The sequence below is a fragment of the Schistocerca americana genome, chromosome 2 (genome assembly GCF_021461395.2).
Source record: "Schistocerca americana isolate TAMUIC-IGC-003095 chromosome 2, iqSchAmer2.1, whole genome shotgun sequence".
In the NCBI taxonomy this organism is placed as follows: Eukaryota; Metazoa; Arthropoda; class Insecta; order Orthoptera; family Acrididae; genus Schistocerca; species Schistocerca americana.
In genome coordinates, this window is record NC_060120.1 from 208,831,591 (window position 1) to 208,853,512 (window position 21,922).

The 21,922-nt window shown below is 45.0% G+C and overlaps 1 protein-coding gene across 1 annotated transcript in view; it reads right to left on the reverse strand.

The window, feature by feature from the left end:
- Positions 1–21,922, reverse strand: part of LOC124594749 (probable multidrug resistance-associated protein lethal(2)03659) — a 288,064-nt gene that overhangs the window by 230,690 nt on the left and 35,452 nt on the right. The gene's annotated exons all lie outside the window — the stretch shown is intronic.

Sequence of the window (21,922 nt, forward strand, 5' to 3'; positions counted from 1 at the left end):
TCGTCTTTGTTCCGGCGCTTGTGGTTACACCAGAACAGAAGGCACAGCCGACAACACGTTCAGTCAGAGCCATCAGTGTACACGAAGAAGCTATCGCTAAGTTGCCTGCGAAGGTCGAGGAACTTACAGCGATAGATCGAATCCGGATTATTAATTGGTTCACACCCGTCGGGAACCCCTTTGCGACCGTACGGTACCACTATTGGTCGACGTCTTGCTGCACCAATTAACACCCCATCATCCAGGTGCTGCTTCCCGCAATGGGCAGAACAGATGGAAGTCTGAAGGTGCGAGATTCGGGCAGTTGGGTAGATGAGGATAAACAGTCCCTCTTGGTTGCGCAGATTTGAGAGAGACCTTGCGTTCTCAAGGAGACGGAGACGTTCGTCTGCATTCTTTGTGGCGACGAACACACCAGGAGTGGCAGCCGCGTATGGCCGGCTGGCGTGCGAGAGAGCGGACAGGTTTGTGAGACCTTGTTGCGATGACGCCGCCTTCCTTTACGACCTGTCGTGCTTTTGTTCACTGCCAGGTCGCCGTCGATATTCTGCAAGCGCCTATGAATATCTGCGATGCTCTAGCTTTCAACCACTCGGTGCTTGGAAAGCACCTCCGTTACAGACGACAGTTTCAAGACTGCATATAGCGCCGCTACCTACCGGAACCGCATGAAACTATCGAGGTTGAAGCGACAATATTCCAGAATGTTTAACAAATTCCGCATTTTTCATACGAAAATAGCTGAGAAAAAAGTTTGTTGCATTACTTATACTGATACGCGGAGGCGTTGAATAACAAGGCATTTGTGACAACTTATATGACCAGCCAAAGTAAAGCTCTCCTTCATTAAGCTGGTAACTCAGAATTCAGAGCACTTCGGCAAACCACAACTTACAGCTGATTCCAGTAACAGCGTCCTACTTCAATAGATGGTAGACTAAGTTTAGAGAAGGCCGACACTTACGTACGTATAAGACATCGTTCTGTGCCTGAATTCCTTACTGCAGAAGGTGGAAGGCCCCGTCGCTTTCACGAAAGGCTGAGGGTGTATGGAGATGCTGCGGTGGGCGTCGGCACCGTTAGACGTTGTACAGACTCTATGGAGAGACTGAAGGGCAAACGTGGTCGGCTGATGCGAAATGGAGCGGCCGACCAGAGACTGCAGTGACTTCGCAAGAGATCCAGCGTGTTGTCCAAGCAATCCGTGACGACCGCCTGATAACTGAGGAAGTGTGTGGACAGTCATCCAGCGGTCAAAGGACTGCGATGGTCATTACTGAAAAACTGGGCTACTCCAAGACTGTGCACGCTGGATAGCGAAAATGTTGACGGAGCAGAATGAAGAGGCAAGGAAAACAATTGCATCCAATTTCTTTACAGCACTTCAATTCGGTCCCCTCAAAGAAGCTCATCAGGGTGGGATAAAATAGGTCCCCTAAAACTTAAGAACAATAATTCTAATGTGTCATTTTGTTCCATGCTATAGAAGGCATGTGAAGTACCACTGAACGTAAGTATGGCGCCCCACTTCTCATCACGAATGAAATGAATGCTTGTTATAAAAGGTGCGTTTATACTTGTGAAGCTTTCCATACGCACTAGGTGCATGCGGCCGTTGCACAAAGAGGCAAGGAGGCGCATACACCGGTGCAAATATACGCATACCTGTGATTGGTGCGCACAAGATGTTACGTGCAGGCGTCCGTATCTCCATTCCAGTCGTGGGGACAGGTGTAGTACAGCAGTGGTACGACTGACCGGTTCTCTGCGTTTGGCGCTCTGTTTTACTACTTATTGCTGCATGAATCCAAATTTGCCTTCCTGTTAGCACTAACCGAGGGGTCTAACGAGGCACTCGTGGGATTCTGAGCGTAATGGTGCTTTCCCTTGTTTGTGGTTGGTTGATTCCACGGGTGAAATGAAATATGACTACGCTTCCTCAGAACGAAGTTTGGAATAAGAAACGCAAACCTGAGGAAAATAAGGAGCCTTTGTTCGCACTTCCGACGAATACACGCTGAATTAGACGTTCTGGGGGCCTTTATGTGACGAAGCTATCTTGGGTCCTTCACAACCAGTTTTGATTCACACAGTTTAAGTCGACAAGGGCACTTTAAGGGACATTGTAATTGTGCTTATTTCAATTACACTGGCTTCCACTATTGTGTTGATACTGCAGTACCAGGTAATTATTTTTTGCTGTCCAAAGTCTCCTAAAGCGCGGGTAATTCCACCTCACGTCAAAATCTAGAGCGGCATCTAACCAACAAGAACACGGCAAAGTATGATCCCGTCAACGCTTCCTTTCAATATAGGTCGACCTCTACAGCTTACAAACAAACATTACCATGTGCCTTAACGGGTTTGTTGAGGCTAAACCCTTAAGATATGTAAATATGCATAAAATCTCTGCCCTTCATTAGTTATAGGACGACATCACTATTCATTTTCCAAACGTAAATGACAATGTCACCATTAAAATGTCTTAAAATCCTGTCCTATCTTAATGTTAAAACAATGGCATCTCAGAAGTGACCGAGTAGTTTGTTTACATAATCGTTTGAAGAAACAGCGTTGTGAAAAACCAAAAATTTCTATTGAAAGGTGTCGTCAGATGATTTTTTTTTTTTTTTTTTAAGATTTTCGTGAAGGTGTAACAATTTCTTATCACTTCGTCCGGCTTTTGATAATCAGTCACCTTAGGAAAATACTGTTTACAGTCTGCCGGTTTTCATCGTGGTCCTCCCTCCGCAACGATTAATCTTGTGAATGTCTACAATGCCTGCTGCTGTTCCAGGAATTATCTATACTGTGCACACCTTGATTAAATTGATGAATTAAACACAATTTGTGTGCTAAAGCCTTCGACGACGAAATCAGGGAAAAAACTGAAAACTTTGCGTCATTCTTCTTCATCACAATGCCAGCTGTGGCAGCACGACGAACTAATCTGATGTTTCTTTGCGCGGATACACATGATTTACCCTCTTACGTTTTTTTTCTGCTCCCTGACAAGCAAGAATTGCATGAACAGCGATTTTCACGATCAAAAAACTATATTTCCGGAAACATGAACCGCTCTGAGTTCTTGATGAAAGTAAATTATTACACAAGAATACGCTTTTTGCCTCTGAACAATGGAGCACGTCTATAGTGCACCGAGGTAGCTGATTGGATAAAGGGCGGATTGAACTGACTGGCAACAGTCGTCGGCGAACCTCCCATTGGGAGGCAGCAGACTAACAACTTACAAATGCCGTGAAATTAATTTGCTCCCATGCGAGTAATTAAGGCAGTAACCCTAATGGCTGGTGAACTAAGACCGGAGGGTTGCGGAGACGATTACTTAAGAAGAGGGCACTAGAAATAGTGCACAAAGAATGAGCAAAACCACTTGGCAACATATGTACTGCCGAACCGGAGACTATGGAATGCGCACTCTACTCCGCGACCCCTTGCAGCAGTAAACACTTATTTCGGCAGAGCTGGAGAAAAGCTACGCTGAGGTGATAGTAGTCATGGGGTGGCAATATGCACATATAGATATGCCGGTAGTACTGTGTACCCAAGGTATTAAAGGGCAGTGTATTGGCGGAGCTGTTATTTGTACTCAGTTGATTCATATGAAAGGCTTCCCACATGATTATGGCTAAACGATGAGAAAAACGCAGTGAACGCGGATGGTACTGGAGCTAGACGCATGGGACATTCTATTTGGGAAATCGTTAGGGAGTTCAATATTCTCAGAGCCAGTGTCAAGAGGGTTGGTTGGTTTGTTTAAAAGGATGGGGGAGGGTGGGGGGGGGGGGGGGAGAGAAGAGATCGAACTGCGAGGTCATCGGTCCCTTGTTCCCAGTAGAACAATTACCCAAGGGAAAGAAGACGTATGGCACAATAACAGGAGAAAGGAAGAACCAGGATGAGCGACAGATGGGAAACGAACACTACAACGGACAAAACAGAACAAGAAAACCACAGAGTCGCAAGAAACAGCGAAAAGAGATTAAAAACAAGAAAGATTACAATGGCTGGCTGACCATGAGGAGAAGAAAGATCAAGCCAGCCACTCTTCAACACACTAAAACCTCCATCCTAAAAGCCCTAGGATGGAGTGCACCTAGAGACAAAGGACATGCGCTAAAACTCAGATCAAATGATAAAACCTACCCTCGCGAATAAAACGTAAAACTAAAGCTGCATTGTCGCCCAGCACCAAACGTAGGGTGCGCTGATAAAGTTAAAAGTGGGCAGTCCAGCAAGAGGTGGACGACTTATTTGGGTGCCACAGGGCACTGATGTAGGTCCTTGCGACAGAGGAGGTACACATGTGTAAACCACGTATGGTCAATGCGGACCCGACGAAGGACACCTGATTTCCTGAGAAGCCCGCAGGGAAGGCTTCCACACATTCGCAGTCTCCTTAATGACAGGCAGTTTGTTGTGCATACTGTTATGCCACTCCATCTCCCAAAGCCGAAAAACCTTAGGGAGTAAGACAGAAAGCAGGTCAGTTTCAGCGATGCCCATCTCCAGGAGCGGTTTCCGCGTAGCCTGTTTCGTCAGCCTGTCAGCAAGTTCGTTGCCTGGGATTCCGACTTGTCCCAGGGTCCACACAAACACCACTGAACTACTGGACCGTTCCAGGGCAGAGTTGGATTCCTGGATGTTCGCTACCGAAGGATGGCGAAGGTAGTACTGGTCGATGGCTTGTAAGCTGAGTCATAACAGAAAAGGAACGACTCACCAGAATAGGAACGGACGTACTGAAGTGCACGAGATAGGGCAACAAACTCTGCAGTGAATACACTGCAGCCAGCGGCTGTTCAATATGGCCTCTGTGGACATAGGCCAAGCCAACACTACCATCAGCCATCGAGCTGTCGCTGTAAATAACTTCAGAGCCCCGTAACACGTCAAGAATCGAGAGGAAGTGACAGCGGAGAGCGGCGGTGTTAACGGAGTCCTTAGGGCCATGCAAATGGTCCAGACGAAGCTTCGGCCGAGGTGTACACCACGGAGGGGTACGTGAATGGAGCCTCAAGCAGATGTGGTAAAGGGAAGGACTAGTTCGGAGAGAAGGGATTGCACGCGAACTGCAATCTTGAGCACCGACCAGGGCCGCCGATGCGGGAGATGAACTGCCGTGGGTGGGAAAAGCATAGAGCTATCTGCTCCCCAGCTGGTGTTGCTGAGGCAGCGGAGAGAATTTAGGTTCTGCCAGCATTTCCGCTTAAGCTGACGGAGGTGAGGTAGCGAAGTCAGTCGGTAGTCGAAAACCAGTCCCAAGAATCGATATGTCTTCACTATAGTGAGTGGGTTGTCATTAACATGAAGTTCAGGTTCCGGATGAACGGTACGCCGCCGACAGAAGTGCATGACGAACGACTTCGCGGCTGAAAACTGGAAGCTCTACTTTAGATGAATGGAAACATGTTGCCTGGTCGGACGAGTCTCGTTTCGATTTTTTTTCGAGCGGATGGAAGTATACGGGAATTGAGACAACCTCTCATGAACCCACGGACCCTGCATGTCAGCAGGTGACTGTTCAAGATTGTGGAGCTCTGTAATGGTGTGGAGGTGTGCAGTTGGAGTGACATGGGGCCCATGATATTTCTAGATACGACTAACAGGTGACGTACTTAAGCATCCTGTTTGATCACCTGCGTCCATTCAAGCCCATTGTGCATTCCGACGGACTGACAATTCCAGCGACATCCCAGAAGTCGAGAATTGCTACAGAGTGGCTTCAGGAACACACTTCTGAGTTTAAACACTTCCACTTGCCACTAAACTCCCCAGACATGATTACTTAGCATATCCGGGATGCCTTGCAACGTGCTGTTCTGAAGAGATCAGTAGCCCCCTCCTACTCTTACGGATTTATTAACATCCCTGCAGCATTCATGGTTTCAATTCCATCCAGCACTACTTCAGTCGAGTCCACGCTACGTCGCGTTGCGGCACTTCTGCATGTTCGCGAGGGCCCTACACGATGATAGGCAGTTGTACCAGTTTCTTTGGCTCTTCGGTGCATTTCGGAAACCGTTAGTGTACCAGTGTAACAATGCACCCAGTGAAAGCATCATTTGTGAGGCAATGGTTTATGGACAGTAACATTCCTGAAATGGACTGGCCCACCCACAGTTCCCACCTGAACCAAATGGAATGTCGACTTCGCTCTACAACCCAGCGTCAAACAGCACTACTGAAGGGTAGTAAGGCTCCCAGCTCAAATGGATTTCGTTCGTAAGTGCTACAGCAGCTCGCACCGCTAATCATCCCATACGTTACTTTCTAAATGACACCCTTCAACTGGTATAACTGCCTGGAGCCTCCAAGATAGCGAGCATAGTTATTAGAAAATACGTGGACATAAGTCCATCAGAACCCAAATTTATCGACCGATCTGCCTTCTAAATTTACTACCTGAAGCCCAGGAGCCACTTCTTTTTGCTCGCCTTCAGGCACACAGTGCTCTGTAAGGCCTCATTCCACATCAGTTCGGATTTACACTCGGAAAATCTATGGATGATGTGGTTAAGCGGGCTATTCGAATAGTAGTATAAGAAAATAAATATGGAATAGCAGTATTCAGAATGAAATTGTCACTCTGCAGCGGAGTGTGGAATGAAACTTCCTGGCAGACTTAAACCGTGTGCTGGACCGCGACTAACTATAGACATTTGCCTTTTGCGGTTAAGTGCTCTACCGACTGAACTACCCCAGCACGTCTCACGAGCCTTCCGCACAGGTTTATTTCCGTCAGTACCTCATCTCCTACCTTCCTAACTTCGCAGAAGCTCTCCAAGAATATCACTTCTGGAAGAAATTCTAGTGGGGAGGCATGGCTTAGTCACAACCTGGGGGAATTTTTCGTATCAGCGCACACTCCCCGAGAGTGAAAATTCCATCCTGGAAACATTGCTCACGCTATGGCTAGGCCATGTCTCCACAATATCCTTTCTTCCAAGAGCGCTTGTCGCAAATTTCGCAGAAGAGCGTCTGTGAAACCTTGAAGATAGGAGATGAGGTACTGAAGAAAGTAAAGCTGAGAGGACGAGAAGTGAGTCGTGCTTGGATAGCTCGGCCAGAAGAGCCCTTGCCCGCGAAAGGCAAAAAAGGTCCCGAGTTCGCATCTCGGTCCAGCACAGAATTTTAATCTGCCAGGAAGTTTTATAATGGCAGTACTAACAGATATAGCAGGGGACTTTGATGATTTATGGTGGCCCGCTATGTTCGCACGCCTTTTGAGACATGCAGCTCTAAACAGAAGTCTTTACATAGAACCGCCCAGTGGCGAGCGAAGAATCGCAAGCTAGTCAAAATATCAATAAGGGTTGCCCGCAGGGGTAGATTTGCGGGCTTGCTTCCTTGAAACTACAGAACCTCTTAAAGTTAATGGAAGTGGAGATGGATGGCACCAAAGGAGTAGTCTCATATCCTTACGACCTCCTTGTGATAGCGGCCAACGGTAAAGAACACCCATTAGCGAAACAGAACTGCTACATACCATGAGCAGTTTGTGCGCTAGAAATAAACTCACCGTTGTGGCAAATACTCCCGATACATTGTGTTAAAACTTACAAAGTAATCTTATTACAAAAATGAAATGAGCATGAAAGGACACTGGGTTACACGACACTTGGGGAATATACCTGGACCAGTAATTAAAATTTTATGAGCCTATCAAAATAGCTACAGAAAGGACATGCCAATTACTGCATAAAAGTACTAGGATCAACACAATTTTGTATTACCAATGACTACAGTCAAACAGATGACTGCGTTCTCTTCGAATGAACAGAATGTTTTGCTGCCAGTGTGTGGGCACATCGACTGCACCGCAGCCAGTACGAGTGTGGTAAGGGGCGGACATAGGTATATGCTCCTGAGGCTCTCTGGAGCTTTCGGCACCAAGTCAGTGGACGCACTGTTTTGTACTCAGGATATACCTGACAGACGTAAGTATTAAGTACTGCGGGGCTGAGGATGGTCTGATTAGACACAGCGTGAGACCTCTTTGAGGGCAACAAACCTCGATGGACGTCAGAATGTGGTGAATGAACACGTGGCAGAGGGAATAGAACAACTGCGAAACGAGCCGCAAGGTGCAAGTATTCTTCCCCAACATCAGGGAGTGACTGAGGATGAAACGTGTCAATCACACCTGGGACATTTTATTTCATAACCGGCCATTGGCAATACCCCACGCATTTGCTGAATGTAAACCTCAGCAAGAAGGTTGATTACACTTGTGAAGAGAGAGGGACCCAGGAACAATCACTAAGAGCATGGTTTCCCAAATTGTTCCTTGGAAGACCGGAGAACCGCCGGAAATGCGCCGCGAAAACCTAGTTATAACACTGCAATTTTTTGACTTTTTTCTTATTCTGTAAGTGTTATTGTGATTTGTGTTATTAGTTATGATTTCAAATTGAAGTGATCACTGAACAAAACCATTTCCCTTCTCAAAATTTTTTTATGAAGCTTCTACATCCAAATGGATGCTCTGCGAATCACACTTAAGTGCCTGGCAGAAGGTTCATCGAATCACTTTCATAATAATTCTATTATTCCAATTTCGTTTAGCGCGCGGAAAAAACTAACACCTATGTATTTCCCTTATTTTATTATACTGATCGTTTCTATCTATGTAGGTCGGCGTCAACAAAATATTTTCGCTTTCAGAGGAGAAAGTTGGTGACAAACTTCGTGAGAAGATTTCTGCCGAAACGAAATACGCCTTTCTTTTAATGATGTGCACCCCAAATCCTGTAACATTTCAGAGACACAGAGTCCCCTATTTCGTGACAATACAAAACGTTCTGCTCTTCTTTGAACTTTCTCCATGTACTCCGTCAATCCTACCTGGTAAGGATCCAACATCGCGCAGCAGTATTCTAAAAGAGCACGGATAAGCGTAGTGTAGGCAGAGTCTAGTGGATCTGTTACATTTTCTGAGTGTTCTGCCAATGAAACAGTCTTTTGTTCGTCTTCCCCACAACATTTTCTATTTATCCTTCCAATTTAAGTTGTTCGTAATTCTAATTACTAGGTATTTAGTTGAATTTACGGCCCTTAAACTTGACTAATTTATCGTGGAACCGAAGTTTAATGGATTTCCTTTAGCAGTCGTGTGTATCTTAGTTTTCGTTATTGAGGGTCAAATGGCAATTTTCGCACCATCCAGGTATCTTTTCTAAATCTGTTTTGCAACTAGTTTTGATGTTCTGATGACTTTACTAGTCGATAAATGACTGCGTCATCAGCAAACAACTTCAGACGCAGCTCAGATTGTCCCCTAAATCGTTTATATAGATAAGGCACAGCAAAGAGTCTGTAACACTACCTTGGGGAACGCCAGAAATCACTCTAGTTTTACTTCATTACTTCCCGTAAATTACTACGAACTGTGGCCTCTCCGACACGAAAACGAGTCCAGTCACGTAACAGACAATATTCCAGAAGTACGCAATTTCATTACAAGCCACTTGTGTGCTGATGGTGGTTAGTGTTTAACGTCCCGTCGACAACGAGGTCATTAGAGACTGAGCGCAAGCTCGGGTTAGGGAAGGATTGGGAAGGAAATCGGCCGTGCCCTTTCAAAGGAACCATCCCGGCATTTGCCTGAAACGATTCAGGGAAATCACGGAAAACCTAAATCAGGATGGCTGGAGACGGGATTGAACCGTCGTCCTCCCGAATGCGAGTCCAGTGTGCTGACCACTGCGCCACCTCGCTCGGTAAGCCACTTGTGTGGTAGCGTCTTGAAAGCCTTCTGGAAATATAGAAATACGGAATCAAATTAAAATTCCTCAACACTTCGTATGAGAAGTGAGCTAACTGTGTTTCACAATAACGATGTTTTCTAAATCCGTGTTAACTGTGTGTCAACAGGCCGTTTTCTTCGAGATAATTCATAATTTCCGAACACCATACGTGTTTCAGATTCCTGCTGCATATCGATGTTGATGATACGGGCCTGTAATTTAGTTGATTACTCCTACCTTTCTTGAATATTGGTGTGATGTGTGCAACTTTCCATTCTTCGAGTAGGTATCTTGTTGAACAAACAGTTGTATATGATACAGGGTGTTTCAAAAATGACCGGTATATTTGAAACGGCAATAAAAACTAAACGAGCAGCGATAGAAATACACCGTTTGTTGCAATATGCTTGGGACAACAGTAAATTTTCAGGCGGACAAACTTTCGAAATTACAGTAGTTACAATTTTCAACAACAGATGGCGCTGCAAGTGATGTGAAAGATATAGAAGACAACGCAGTCTGTGGGTGCGCCATTCTGTATGTCGTCTTTCTGCTGTAAGCGTGTGCTGTTCACAACGTGCAAGTGTGCTGTAGACAACATGGTTTATTCCTTAGAACAGAGGATTTTTCTGGTGTTGGAATTCCACCGCCTAGAACACAGTAGTGTTGTTGCAACAAGACGAAGTTTTCAACGGAGGTTTAATGTAACCAAAGGACCGAAAAGGGATACAATAAAGGATCTGTTTGAACAATTTCAACGGACTGGGAACATGACAGATGAACGTGCTGGGAAGGTAGGGCGACCGCGTACGGCAACCACAGAGGGCAACGCGCAGCTAGTGCAGCAGGTGATCCAACAGCGGCCTCAGGTTTCCGTTCGCCGTGTTGCAGCTGCGGTCCAAATGACGCCAATGTCCACGTATCGTCTCATGCGCCAGAGTTTACACTTCTATCCATACAAAATTCAAACGCGGCAACCCCTCAGCGCCGCTACCATTGCTGCACGAGACACATTCGCTAGCGATATAGTGCACAGGATTGATGACGGCGATATGCATGTGGGCAGCATTTGGTTTACTGACGATGCTTATTTTTACCTGGACGGCTTCATCAATAAACAGAACTGGCGCATATGGGGAACCGAAAAGCCCCATGTTGCAGTCCCATCGTCCCTGCATCCTCCAAAAGTACTGGTCTGGGCCGCCATTTCTTCCAAAGGAATCATTGGCCCATTTTTCAGATCCGAAACGATTACTGCATCACGCTATCTGGACATTCTTCGTGAATTTGTGGCGGTACAAACTGCCTTAGACGACACTGCGAACACCTCGTGGTTTATGCAAGATGGTGCCCGGCCACATCGCACGGCCGACGTCTTTAATTTCCTGAATGAATATTTCGATGATCGTGTGATTGCTTTGGGCTATCCGAAACATACAGGAGGCGGCGTGGATTGGCCTCCCTATTCGCCAGACATGAACCCCTGTGACTTCTTTCTGTGGGGACACTTGAAAGACCAGGTGTACCGCCAGAATCCAGAAACAATTGAACAGCTGAAGCAGTACATCTCATCTGCATGTGAAGCCATTCCGCCAGACACGTTGTCAAAGGTTTCGGGTAATTTCATTCAGAGACTACGCCATATTATTGCTACGCTTGGTGGATATGTGGAAAATATCGTGCTATAGAGTTTCCCAGACCGCAGCGCCATCTGTTGAAAATTGTAACTACTGTAATTTCGAAAGTTTGTCTGCCTGAAAATGTACTGTTGTCCCAAGCATATTGCAACAAACGGTGTATTTCTATCGCTGCTCGTTTAGTTTTTATTGCCGTTTCAAATATACCGGTCATTTTTTAAACACCCTGTAAGTATGGAGCTGTTTTATCAGTATACTCTGAAAGGAAGTTAACTGGTGTACAGTTTGGACCGGAAGACTTGCTTTTGTTAAGTGATTAAAGTTGCTTCACCCCGATTACATCTCCCACGTTATTCATGTTGGCAGCTAATCTTTATTCGAATTCGGGAATATTACTTCGTCGTCTCTGCTGAAGGAAGGTCGGAAGGCTGCTTTGGCAGCATTGTCGTAGATAGTATTTCGATTGCTATCGTGCAGATAAGGCGTTTATTATGTCTTGTCACTAGCATACGTAAGACCAAAATCTCTCTGTATTTTCTGCCAGGTTTCGAGACAAAGTTTCGTTGCGGATACTATTATAAGCATCTCGCATTGAAGTCCGAGCTAAATTTCGAGCTTCTGTGGAAGATCGCCAATCTTGGAGATTTTGCATCAGTTTAAATTTGGCAATAAGTAAGAGGATTCTCGAAGTATTCCGTGAGAGGGACAGTTTGAGAACCCCTAACAAGAGACGAGACTGTGGACCGATCTCAACGACTGTGCAGACAGAATATGCAGAGTGCTGCATAAGGGGTACTTGCAGAGTAGATGGGAGAAACGACTCCACAGACAGTACTTGTGAGACAGGTGACAGCAGTAGCGGTAACAGATCAGACCACGATGGCACAGCGGAAGACCGACAAGCATGGTGTAAGGACTAAAAGTGTAGTCATCAGAGTGTCACGAAAACAAGTGTTCATTAGACAGTAATGCTAGATTGTGAGAGAAACGCAGACATACAGGACAGCCTAACCTGCCACGCACAGTAATCTAACGTAGTGTGTGTCTGATTACACCATCCGAGGGCGAGAGAGACTAAAGTAGTGTTGAGGTCCTCGCCTTGGTACAGCGAGAAGTAGGAGATCGGATGGTGGCTGCCCTGGAGCGAAAGTATCACTGTCTGTGAGGCACACCCTCCTAGCATCGGTGGAGGTGTTTCATAAATCTGAACTTATCTTCCTATTTCCACATCGTAATACACAAATTTTTAGTTTTAAGAATTTCCGGTTCCTAAGTAGTTTTAAGTTTGAAAGTGTTAACGCTGCAAGATTGTTGAAATTTCATACAAAAAATAAATCAAATACGCTTCGTATTTTGTATGCGTACAAAATATTGCGAAAATACGGTCATAGTACCTACGTGCATTGTTTGGAAATAGCAACAAATAAATAATTCACTACCTTCTCTGGCTCCCGTTTTTGGGGAAGAAGGGGCTGTCATTTCTCCACAGACATTCAGACAACTCACCGACAAGCGTCCCCCACCAGAGTTACAATTGTGGATACACCTCATTTTAATCTCTACTAACAGTATACCGAACAATTTTCATCACTTGTTATATATTGTACTAATAGCAATTTCTCAGAGACCTGCTGACATACTGAGAACCTGTATTGAACAGTGAAGGGGAGAGGAGATACTTTCAAGACACAGGCTACTTGGCGGTTTGCTCGGAAATTCTTGAACATATTTTCAGTTCGAATATAATAAATGTCTTAGAGACTGAAAAGCTTCTGTCCACAAGTCAGCTTGTATGAAAATCAGCTTGCTCTTCTCACACGAAATTCTGCGAACCATGGATGGAGATCAGACAAACAATCCAACTCTTACACTTCCGAAAAGCATTTGACACCGTACTCCACTGCAGACTTAACGAAGGTACGAGCATACGGAATAGGTTCCCACAAAACTGACTGTCTTTGAGATACATCAGGCAACAGAACCCAGTACGTTGTTCTCTATGGCGAGTGTTCGAAGGCGAAGGTATCGTCGGGAGTGCCCCAGGGAGGTGTTATAGGAACGCTATTTCTTTCTATATGCGTAAGTGATCAGGTGAACAGGGGGAGCAGCAATCCGTGGCTGTTTGCTGTTGATGCTGTGCTGAATGAAATGTCACCGTTGAGTAACCGTAAGAGGATACAAGATGACAAATATTCTAGTTGTTGTGATGAATGTAGGAAAATTAAAGCAGCTGAGTTGGAAAACCAATCACTGAATGTTCGAATACAGCATTATCAGTGGTCTGCCTGACAGTCAAATCGATTATATATCCAGGTAATACGTTGCTAAGTGATATGAAATGGAACAAGCGCGTAAGGAATGTAGTAGGGAAGGGAATAGTAGCTTTCGATTTATTGGAGGAATTTAGGAGAGTGGTTCGTCTGTAAAGGACACTTCATATAGGTCATAGCGCGACCCATTCTTTAGTACTGCTCGAGCGTTTGAGATCCTTACCAGGTCGGATTGAAGGATGACATCTAAGCAAATCAGGGGGCGGGCTGCTACTTTGTTATCACTAGGTTCGAACAATACGCAGGGGTGACATGCTTCGGGGAGTGGGAATTCCCTGAGGGAAGGTGGTGTCCTTTTCGAGGAACACACAGAAAATTCACAGAACCGACATTTGAAGCTGACTGCAGGTAGATCCTAACGCCGCCGACGTAGATTTCGTGTAAGGACCACGAAGATACGAGAAATTAGGACTCATACGGACGCCTGTAGACGATTTTTTGCTCTAGCTCTATTTGCGAGTGGAATAGGAAAGGAAATGAGTGGTTGTACAGGGCACCCTACGTCTCGCACCGTACAGTAGCTTGTGGAGTATGCTTGTAGATCTAGCAGGTTGTTCAGAAAAGTACAGTCATGATACCGACCACTAGTTTTCAGACAACTTACTTGTTACTTGAAAATAATATCCCGGTTACTCGTAACTGTTGAGTATCATTGGAATTCTAACGTCTTTCCACTGTAAAAACAGAAGCAAATGTGACGGTCACTTTTTCCAGTTACGTAACTATCCAGTTGGGCAACACCAGATCAGTGCCAACGCTCCAGTGCATACGGACACAGCTGGACAACTAACATCTGCCGCCTGATCCCTTAAATTAGGCGTGAACCCGACTTCAATTATAGCTTGCCAAATGCGGGCAGGCTTTTAAGTTACGAACGTCGTCTGTATTCTTGGAACCGTTTACCGCGGTTACCAGTTTCCACCAGAACGCCGGCGCCTACGCAAAGAGGCATTGTGAAATACTACGTAGCAATGGGCACTTAGCAGAAACATTTCAGTCTTCCTGTTGTTGCAACAGGTACTTAACGCCATAACATACCGAACAAAAAACATGCAAAGTAAGGAAACGCCTAACATACGTAGAGCCACAATTTGGTATCTAATTTTACATTTAAATGGTTGTAAAACGTATATGTAAATTTTCGTTCGAGAGACCAAAGACAAAGCGACAAGGCTCATGTTTCTCACATACAAAAGAATGTGCCTGATCAAATCAGTGTAGAGGGTAATGTAGGAAAATTTACAGGTTTTCAATTCCGAGCAGTCTCATATGCTTACGTTATAGCCGAGGAAAAAATCTTTTCCCATTAAAGTTTCCTCGACATCTGTATGTTGTGCTATTTAGGGCTATTTTGGCAACCCATAGTGGGAGAAATACTTCGAGAGGTTTTTTTTTGTTTTATGACGAGATGACGTAAAATATTGCTTTCGCATCTACTCATCTCGTACATGAAGGTCGATAGTAAGGAATGCGTACTTTATTGGGCGACGCAAATTGTTAAGTCACTTTAAGACTCAGCATTCAGTATTAATTTTATCGTCTATGAATTTTGTAGTTGTCGTTTCGATGCAGCAACGAACGCGTTTGCTGTCATAACTTCTTCCATCGATTTTATGTAGCACCAAAACCGTGTCTCCTGAAAAATCAGTAGGTATATTCTTTATGGTGAATCCGATGGACGCTTCTTCCCCAGCTGGTTTTACTTTTTTGCCCAAGTAGCACTAGATTTTCAGGGAAAGGGGAGGGGACCAAGAGGGGGGGAAGCAGAGGATATGAAAGTAAGTTTTGTATGTGTTTGTGTGTGTGTGTGTGTGTGTGTGTGTGGGGGGGGGGGGGGGGGAGGGGGGGGCGCATTATTATTGCTTGAAACTTCTGAAGCGCTGCTGTGAAATGTTTCGCTTTGCGAGTTTCGACTGGTTTCGAAGCTGCATATACAGGTTGACAATTATTGAACTATATCGAAAAATGTAAAGTGGTTACAAACTACTGCGTGCACACACTTCCAACATGTAAACATTACAACAGATATTGGGATTTAGGTTGTAACATGTTCGATATGCCTACCTCCAGTGGCCATGATGTGCTGCAGACTAATATCTAAATTCTGCATGACCTGCTGAACTGTGAACATCGACACTGTCAATGACCTCCTGACTGGCTGTTTTCAGTTGAGCAATGGTATTGCAGTTACTGCTGTACACCTTGTGTTTAATATAACCCCACAAAAAGGAGTCGAGTGTTCAGATACGGGGAAATGGCGGCCAATCGAAGCCCATACCAGCGGTATCTGGGTTCCCCAGAGCCAGACTGGTCCCCAAAGTGCTCCTCTAGAACATCACGCACAATTTCTTCGATTGGGTCGAGCTCGCATGGACCACATCTTGTCGAAATCAGAATCACCTTGGATAATGGGGGTGAAATCGTCTTGTGAAACTTTCACGTACCCTTCGGTAGTAAACGTGCCATCAAGGAATATCGCACCGATTATTCCTTGGCTGGGCACTGCACGCCACACAGTCACTCGTTGAAGGTGAAGAGACTTCTCGATCGCGAAATGCGGATTCAGTCCCCCAAATGCGCCAAATGAAAGAGGGCTTCATCGCTAAACCAAACCATACAGCGCATACTAATTCCCATCATGCCCCATGGCCTACCGTGCAGTTTGCATGTCTAACGCAAACCGTTCAGAAGATAGGATTTTATTCTACATAATTTAGTAATTGTCACCCTGTGATTTAATGTTATATATTTCAGTTACTGATCAAATGACTATCGATGATATTTGTATTTGTGTAGGAGTATGGGTTAGGATATCCGCCGCTCGTGGTCTCGCGGTAGCTTTCACGCTTCCCGAGGACAGGGTCCCGGGTTAGATTCCCGGTGGGGTCAGGGATTTTCACCTGCCCCGAGGTGATTGGGTGTTTCATCACCATCACCATCACCATCACCATCACCATCACCATCACCATGGTCGAAAGGAAGGCAACGGCAAGCACTTGCACTAGGACCTTGCCTAGTACTGCGGTGTAGGTCTCCGGCATCATTCCGCTACGCTCTGTCAAGAAGCATGGGACTATTTCCATTCCATGGGTTAGGGTACAATGTAAAAAATTCGCTTATTTCCTCCTATTCGCATGACTTCTTGTCGTTGCTGATGATTATGATGATTTCAGGTTAACTATTGGATTTCTGCAGCACTCCAAATGTATCTCGTCGCAGCTGCTGCTAGCTACACCCATTTTAAATCTAATAGTCAAGCCCGAGTTAATTTTTTACCGTCCACACTTCTCTCCATTACCAAATTGACGATCCTCACGATGTGCTCTAACACACTATCCCGTATTGCGGTGAACATGTGCCATAAATTTCTGTTCTCAATTCGATTCTTTACCTCTTTGTTAGTTGTACAATCTACACATCTAATCACAGCACCGTTCGTCACACGCGGAGCAACAGATCTGTGCACGCTACAAGAAGGGTTCTCGAGGCGTTGTCCCGGTAATTTTAGGGATTGGGCTACCAACACCAGTTATAAAAAATCGCAACCCCACGATGGAATCTGAGGAAAGTTGACTGGATTAAACATGCCTTACATCGAGACCACAATCGCATACTGCCGAAACCTGAGAATTACAAAAGGTTCACGCAAAGCACGCGATTAGGAAGGAGTCAACCCCTGAAGGACTAAAGAACTTTAAGCACTGAAGGAGACATTTCAGAGCAGGGACGACGAGACAGCGGAACAACTGGTTAACACTACGGAGGAGCAACGCAGGAGGAGATGGAAAGAAGCAACGCAGGAGGAGATGGAAAGAAGCAATGGAAGGTCTTATATTACCCACTCCAGCAGGAGGAGCTGGGGTCTTCTGCGGAATTTAGGCGGTCCCAGCGCCTCGTATGCCGTCCCTGGGTTCTAGCCCATCTGAGGTGACGACTATCCTGAAACTAATCTCCAGAATCCAAGTGAATACAGATGAAAAGATTTCCAGAAACTTGAGAAATATAACAATAATCCAGTCAACATGGACTTGTGAAAGAGGGTAAACAGAGGAGATAACCCAGACCTTTAAGCTAATTAAGACAGGAAAAGCAACTGGTACCGACGAGAACCTACCCAGGTTTCGTAGGAACTAGATATTTTAGGAAGGTGATTGACCGAACTCTGCACAGAATGCATCAAAACTGGCGCTCTCCTGAAGATCTGGAAAGAATTAAAAGTCATCGCAGTGCTGAAACCCGGGAAGTCTGGAGATAAAAATTTCAGACCGATATCCCTGCTATGTCTCTCCTGTAAACGTTACAATATTAATGACTAGAATAATACCATACATCGAAGTCAACCACCTTACATACAGAGCGGGTGTTCGAGAAGGTGGAAATTGCTATCACGTGCTATCCCTCAACACATATTGAGAAAGGCTTCCACAACCAGATGAAAATCTGGCCTGTTTCTCCTAGATCTTACATCGGCTTACGTCACATGTATTGACGGCCTACTGATTAAGCTAACTACAATCAAATGCAAACAGACTTACACCTTACTCAGAAACATGTTAACAGACAGGAAAATCAAGGTTTTTTGCTTCATGACATGAACAGGAAGTGTAAGATTCGGAATAATTCCCTGCCACAGCGTTTGGCAATTGCACCCATTCTTTTCAATTCATATATTGCCAACATGTCAGACTTCTAAATTTGTGTAAGTGGATGACTTGGCCATCACATACCAAAGTAAAAATTTTAGCGACCACGACAAAATATTTAATGCAGACCTGGAAGTACTGAACACCTACTACTCCAAGTAGCACCTACGTCCCAACCCTAACAAAACGATCAGCACCATAACGCACAGAAAAATCCGAATACTTTGGAGTGAAATCAGATAGCACTAACGCGTAACTCACATCCAGAAGATTAAACCAGAAACTAAAACCCCGTAATACTATCGTGTCTAAACTATCTGGAACGCCGTGGGATTTTGGAGCGAGCACATTGAGGACTTCAGTACTAGCCCTTGTCTACGGAGTGGCTGAGTATGTTCGGCAGTCTGGATGAATAGTGCACACGTAGCCAAAGTGGACGTCCAACTGAAGGAGACAATGCCGGCATCATTAACATCCAGTGCCACCACTTGTACTGGCTCGCCGTTGTTGCAAAACAGCGCCCCCTGACGGTACACGATCAGGTAGCCCCAAGATCACACAGAAAAATCTTAGACAACTCCGAACTTCCTGTGTACCAAGATCTAGCACCTCTAAACAGACAAATCCATGCCACCTTTACGGAAAATCTGCAGAAAACTACAGGTGTTCGAACCAAAGGCAGCTTGGAAAGAACTATAATCCACTTCTGCACACCTTGTAGGTAACCTTTCGTTTCTTGTGTTTCGAACCTGCTACCGTCAAAACTTCAGAATATTTCCTTAGTTCACTTGGTGCATTTTTATGCTTTTTGTTTGTCGAATTCAATCTCTTGGTTTATATAATGATTTCTACTGGAGCATTTAAAAAGCCATTCATCAAAATGTATTCACTGAAATACTCCAACTGTACACTGAGTAACTATCTTCTTTACGTATGCCCTTATAATGCTACATAGTATTACAAATATTCTTGAGCCACTATGGCTGAGCCGACCGTTGGTGGCCAAGCGGTTCTAGGCACTTCAGTCTGGAACCGCGCAACTGCTACGGTCGCAGGTTCGAATCCTGCCTCGGGCATGGATGTGTGTGATGTCCTTGGGTTAGTTAAGTTTAAGTAGTTCTAAGTTCAAGGGTCTGATGACCTGAGTTGTTAAGTCCCATAGTGCTCAGAGCCATTTGAACCATTTTGAACCACTATGGCTGAGTTGGAGTGTCTTGGTATGTCATTCAGATTACCTCTTAGCTATGCGCTTTATACTCAAGTAAATGGTCAATTCACTGGATTTCCTCGAACTCCCATTCAGGACTGCCCGATAGGCCCCAATTGTTCATCAGTTGCTCACGTCTACCAACACTCGTCACGATTCAGAGTTGTGGACAATTTCCTCGTGAGATTGAATTTGTCTTCCACCCTCTTTGTTCTCATACTCTGTAACTCCAATACCCCACCATATTTTCATTTCCCTCTAACCGAAGAATTTCTTTTATAACACACAATTACATGTGACTGTGGAGCTGTTAAGCTATATTTAAACTACAATACTCTTACAGGCCCTGGCTTTGTGTCGTTCTCTGTTGCTATAATGCGTTCCTATGCTGTTCATCGTAGGTCACCCAGACCCATATTTTCTTGTTGGTACAGTCCTGCATTGCCCCTATTGTGTTTAAAACCCTGTGCTGACGTGACCGAACGTCCTGTTATTGCCAACACATTTCACTAATTCCCTTGTATTCTAACTCCAACCCATCCATTTCTCTTATCAAATTTTCCAGCTGACTTGTCAGATTTCGGGGTGTTTTATTCCACACTCCATCACGTAAAACCTTAAGTTTGTTCTTCCTAAATTCACCATGTTCCAGAATAATACCCACCAGGAGACCTGAACGGGAGACTTTTCTTCCTCCAGAATATTTTACCCATGGCGATGCTCTTGTTTAACCCAGGTAAATCCGTATGCTCTGGGAAATACGAGGGCCATTCAGAAAGTAACCTCTGGTTGATTTAAAAAAATACACCAAGTTAAATAAAAATATTTTAATATATACATCTTAAACTACATCTTTGCACTATTTTTCTACATAGTCTCCATAGCGACTGAGGCACTTATCGTATCTCTTCACAAGCTTTGAAATTCCTTCTGCATAAAAATCACCCGCTTGTGCCTGGAGCCAGCCTGTGACCGCATCTTTGAGCTCTTAGTCGTCATCAAACCGCTGTGACCCGAGCCATTTCTTCAAATGCATGAAGAGGTGATAATCACTTGGCGCCAGGTCTGGGCTGTAAGGTGGATGGTTGATAACGTCCCACTTGAAGGACTCAAGAAGGGCCGTTGTTCTGCGAGCAGAGTGAGGACGGGCGTTATCATGCAAAAAAACGATACCGGAAGTCAGCATACCACGGCGTTTGTTCTGTATAGCCCGTCGTAACTTTTTTATTGTTTCACAGTACACGTCTTGATTAATGGTCGTACCACGTTCCATGAATTCAACCAACAACACCCCTTTGGCATCCCAAAACACCGTTGCCATCAGTTTTCTGGCAGAAAAATCTTGCGAGGCTTTTCTTGGTTTGGTAGGCGAATTTGAATGTGCCCACATCTTTGATTGTTCTTTTGTCTCAGGGTTCACGTACTTAATCCAGGTTTCGTCACCGGTCACGATTCTGTTTAACAATGGTTCTCCTTCGTCCTCATAACGTGACAAAGTCTAATGCAGAGGCCATTCTTTGAGTTTTGTGGTGGTCGGTAAGAATTTTGGGCACCCATCGTGCACAGAACTTACGGTAACCCAATCTTGCTGTCACTATCTCGTACAAGAGAGTCTTAGAAATCTGTGGAAAACCAGTAGACAACTCCGACATTGAGAAACGTCGAATTTCACGAACTTTTGCATCAACTGTCTGAACGAGTTCGTCAGTCACCAATGATGGTCTACCACTCCTCTCTTCATCATGAACGTTTTCTCGTCCACTTTTAAATAAACGTACCCATTCACGGACAACTCCTTCACTCATAACTCTTGGTCCAGACACGGCACAAAGCTCACGATGAATAGCTGCTGCAGAATATCCTTTGGCTGTAAAAAACCTTATGACAGCACGCACTTCACATTTGGCGGGGTTTTCTATTGCAGCACACATTTCAAACTGCCACAAAAACTAAACTAGCGCAGGTACGACGTTCACTCGACCACGGCTTGATGCCGACTGACCTGTTGAGTGCGTGAACGCACAGATGGCGTCGCTACTCCCCCCACAACCCGCACTGTGACCAATCGGAGGTTACTTTCTGAACCGCCCTCGTATATAGTTTCCCTTGCTTTCAACTGTTCTCAACACCAACACAGCATGGTAAAACTGGCGAATGTTGAAAGCTCAATCGATCAATCATCTACCGTACATCCACATGATTCCATTTCATAATCAAGTGCCTGGCAGAGGGTTAATCAAAAGAAAGCTATTTCTCTACCGTTCCCATCTCTAACAGCAGGCGGGAAAAACGAACACTTAAATCTTTCCGAGCGCTCTGATTTCTCTCACGATTT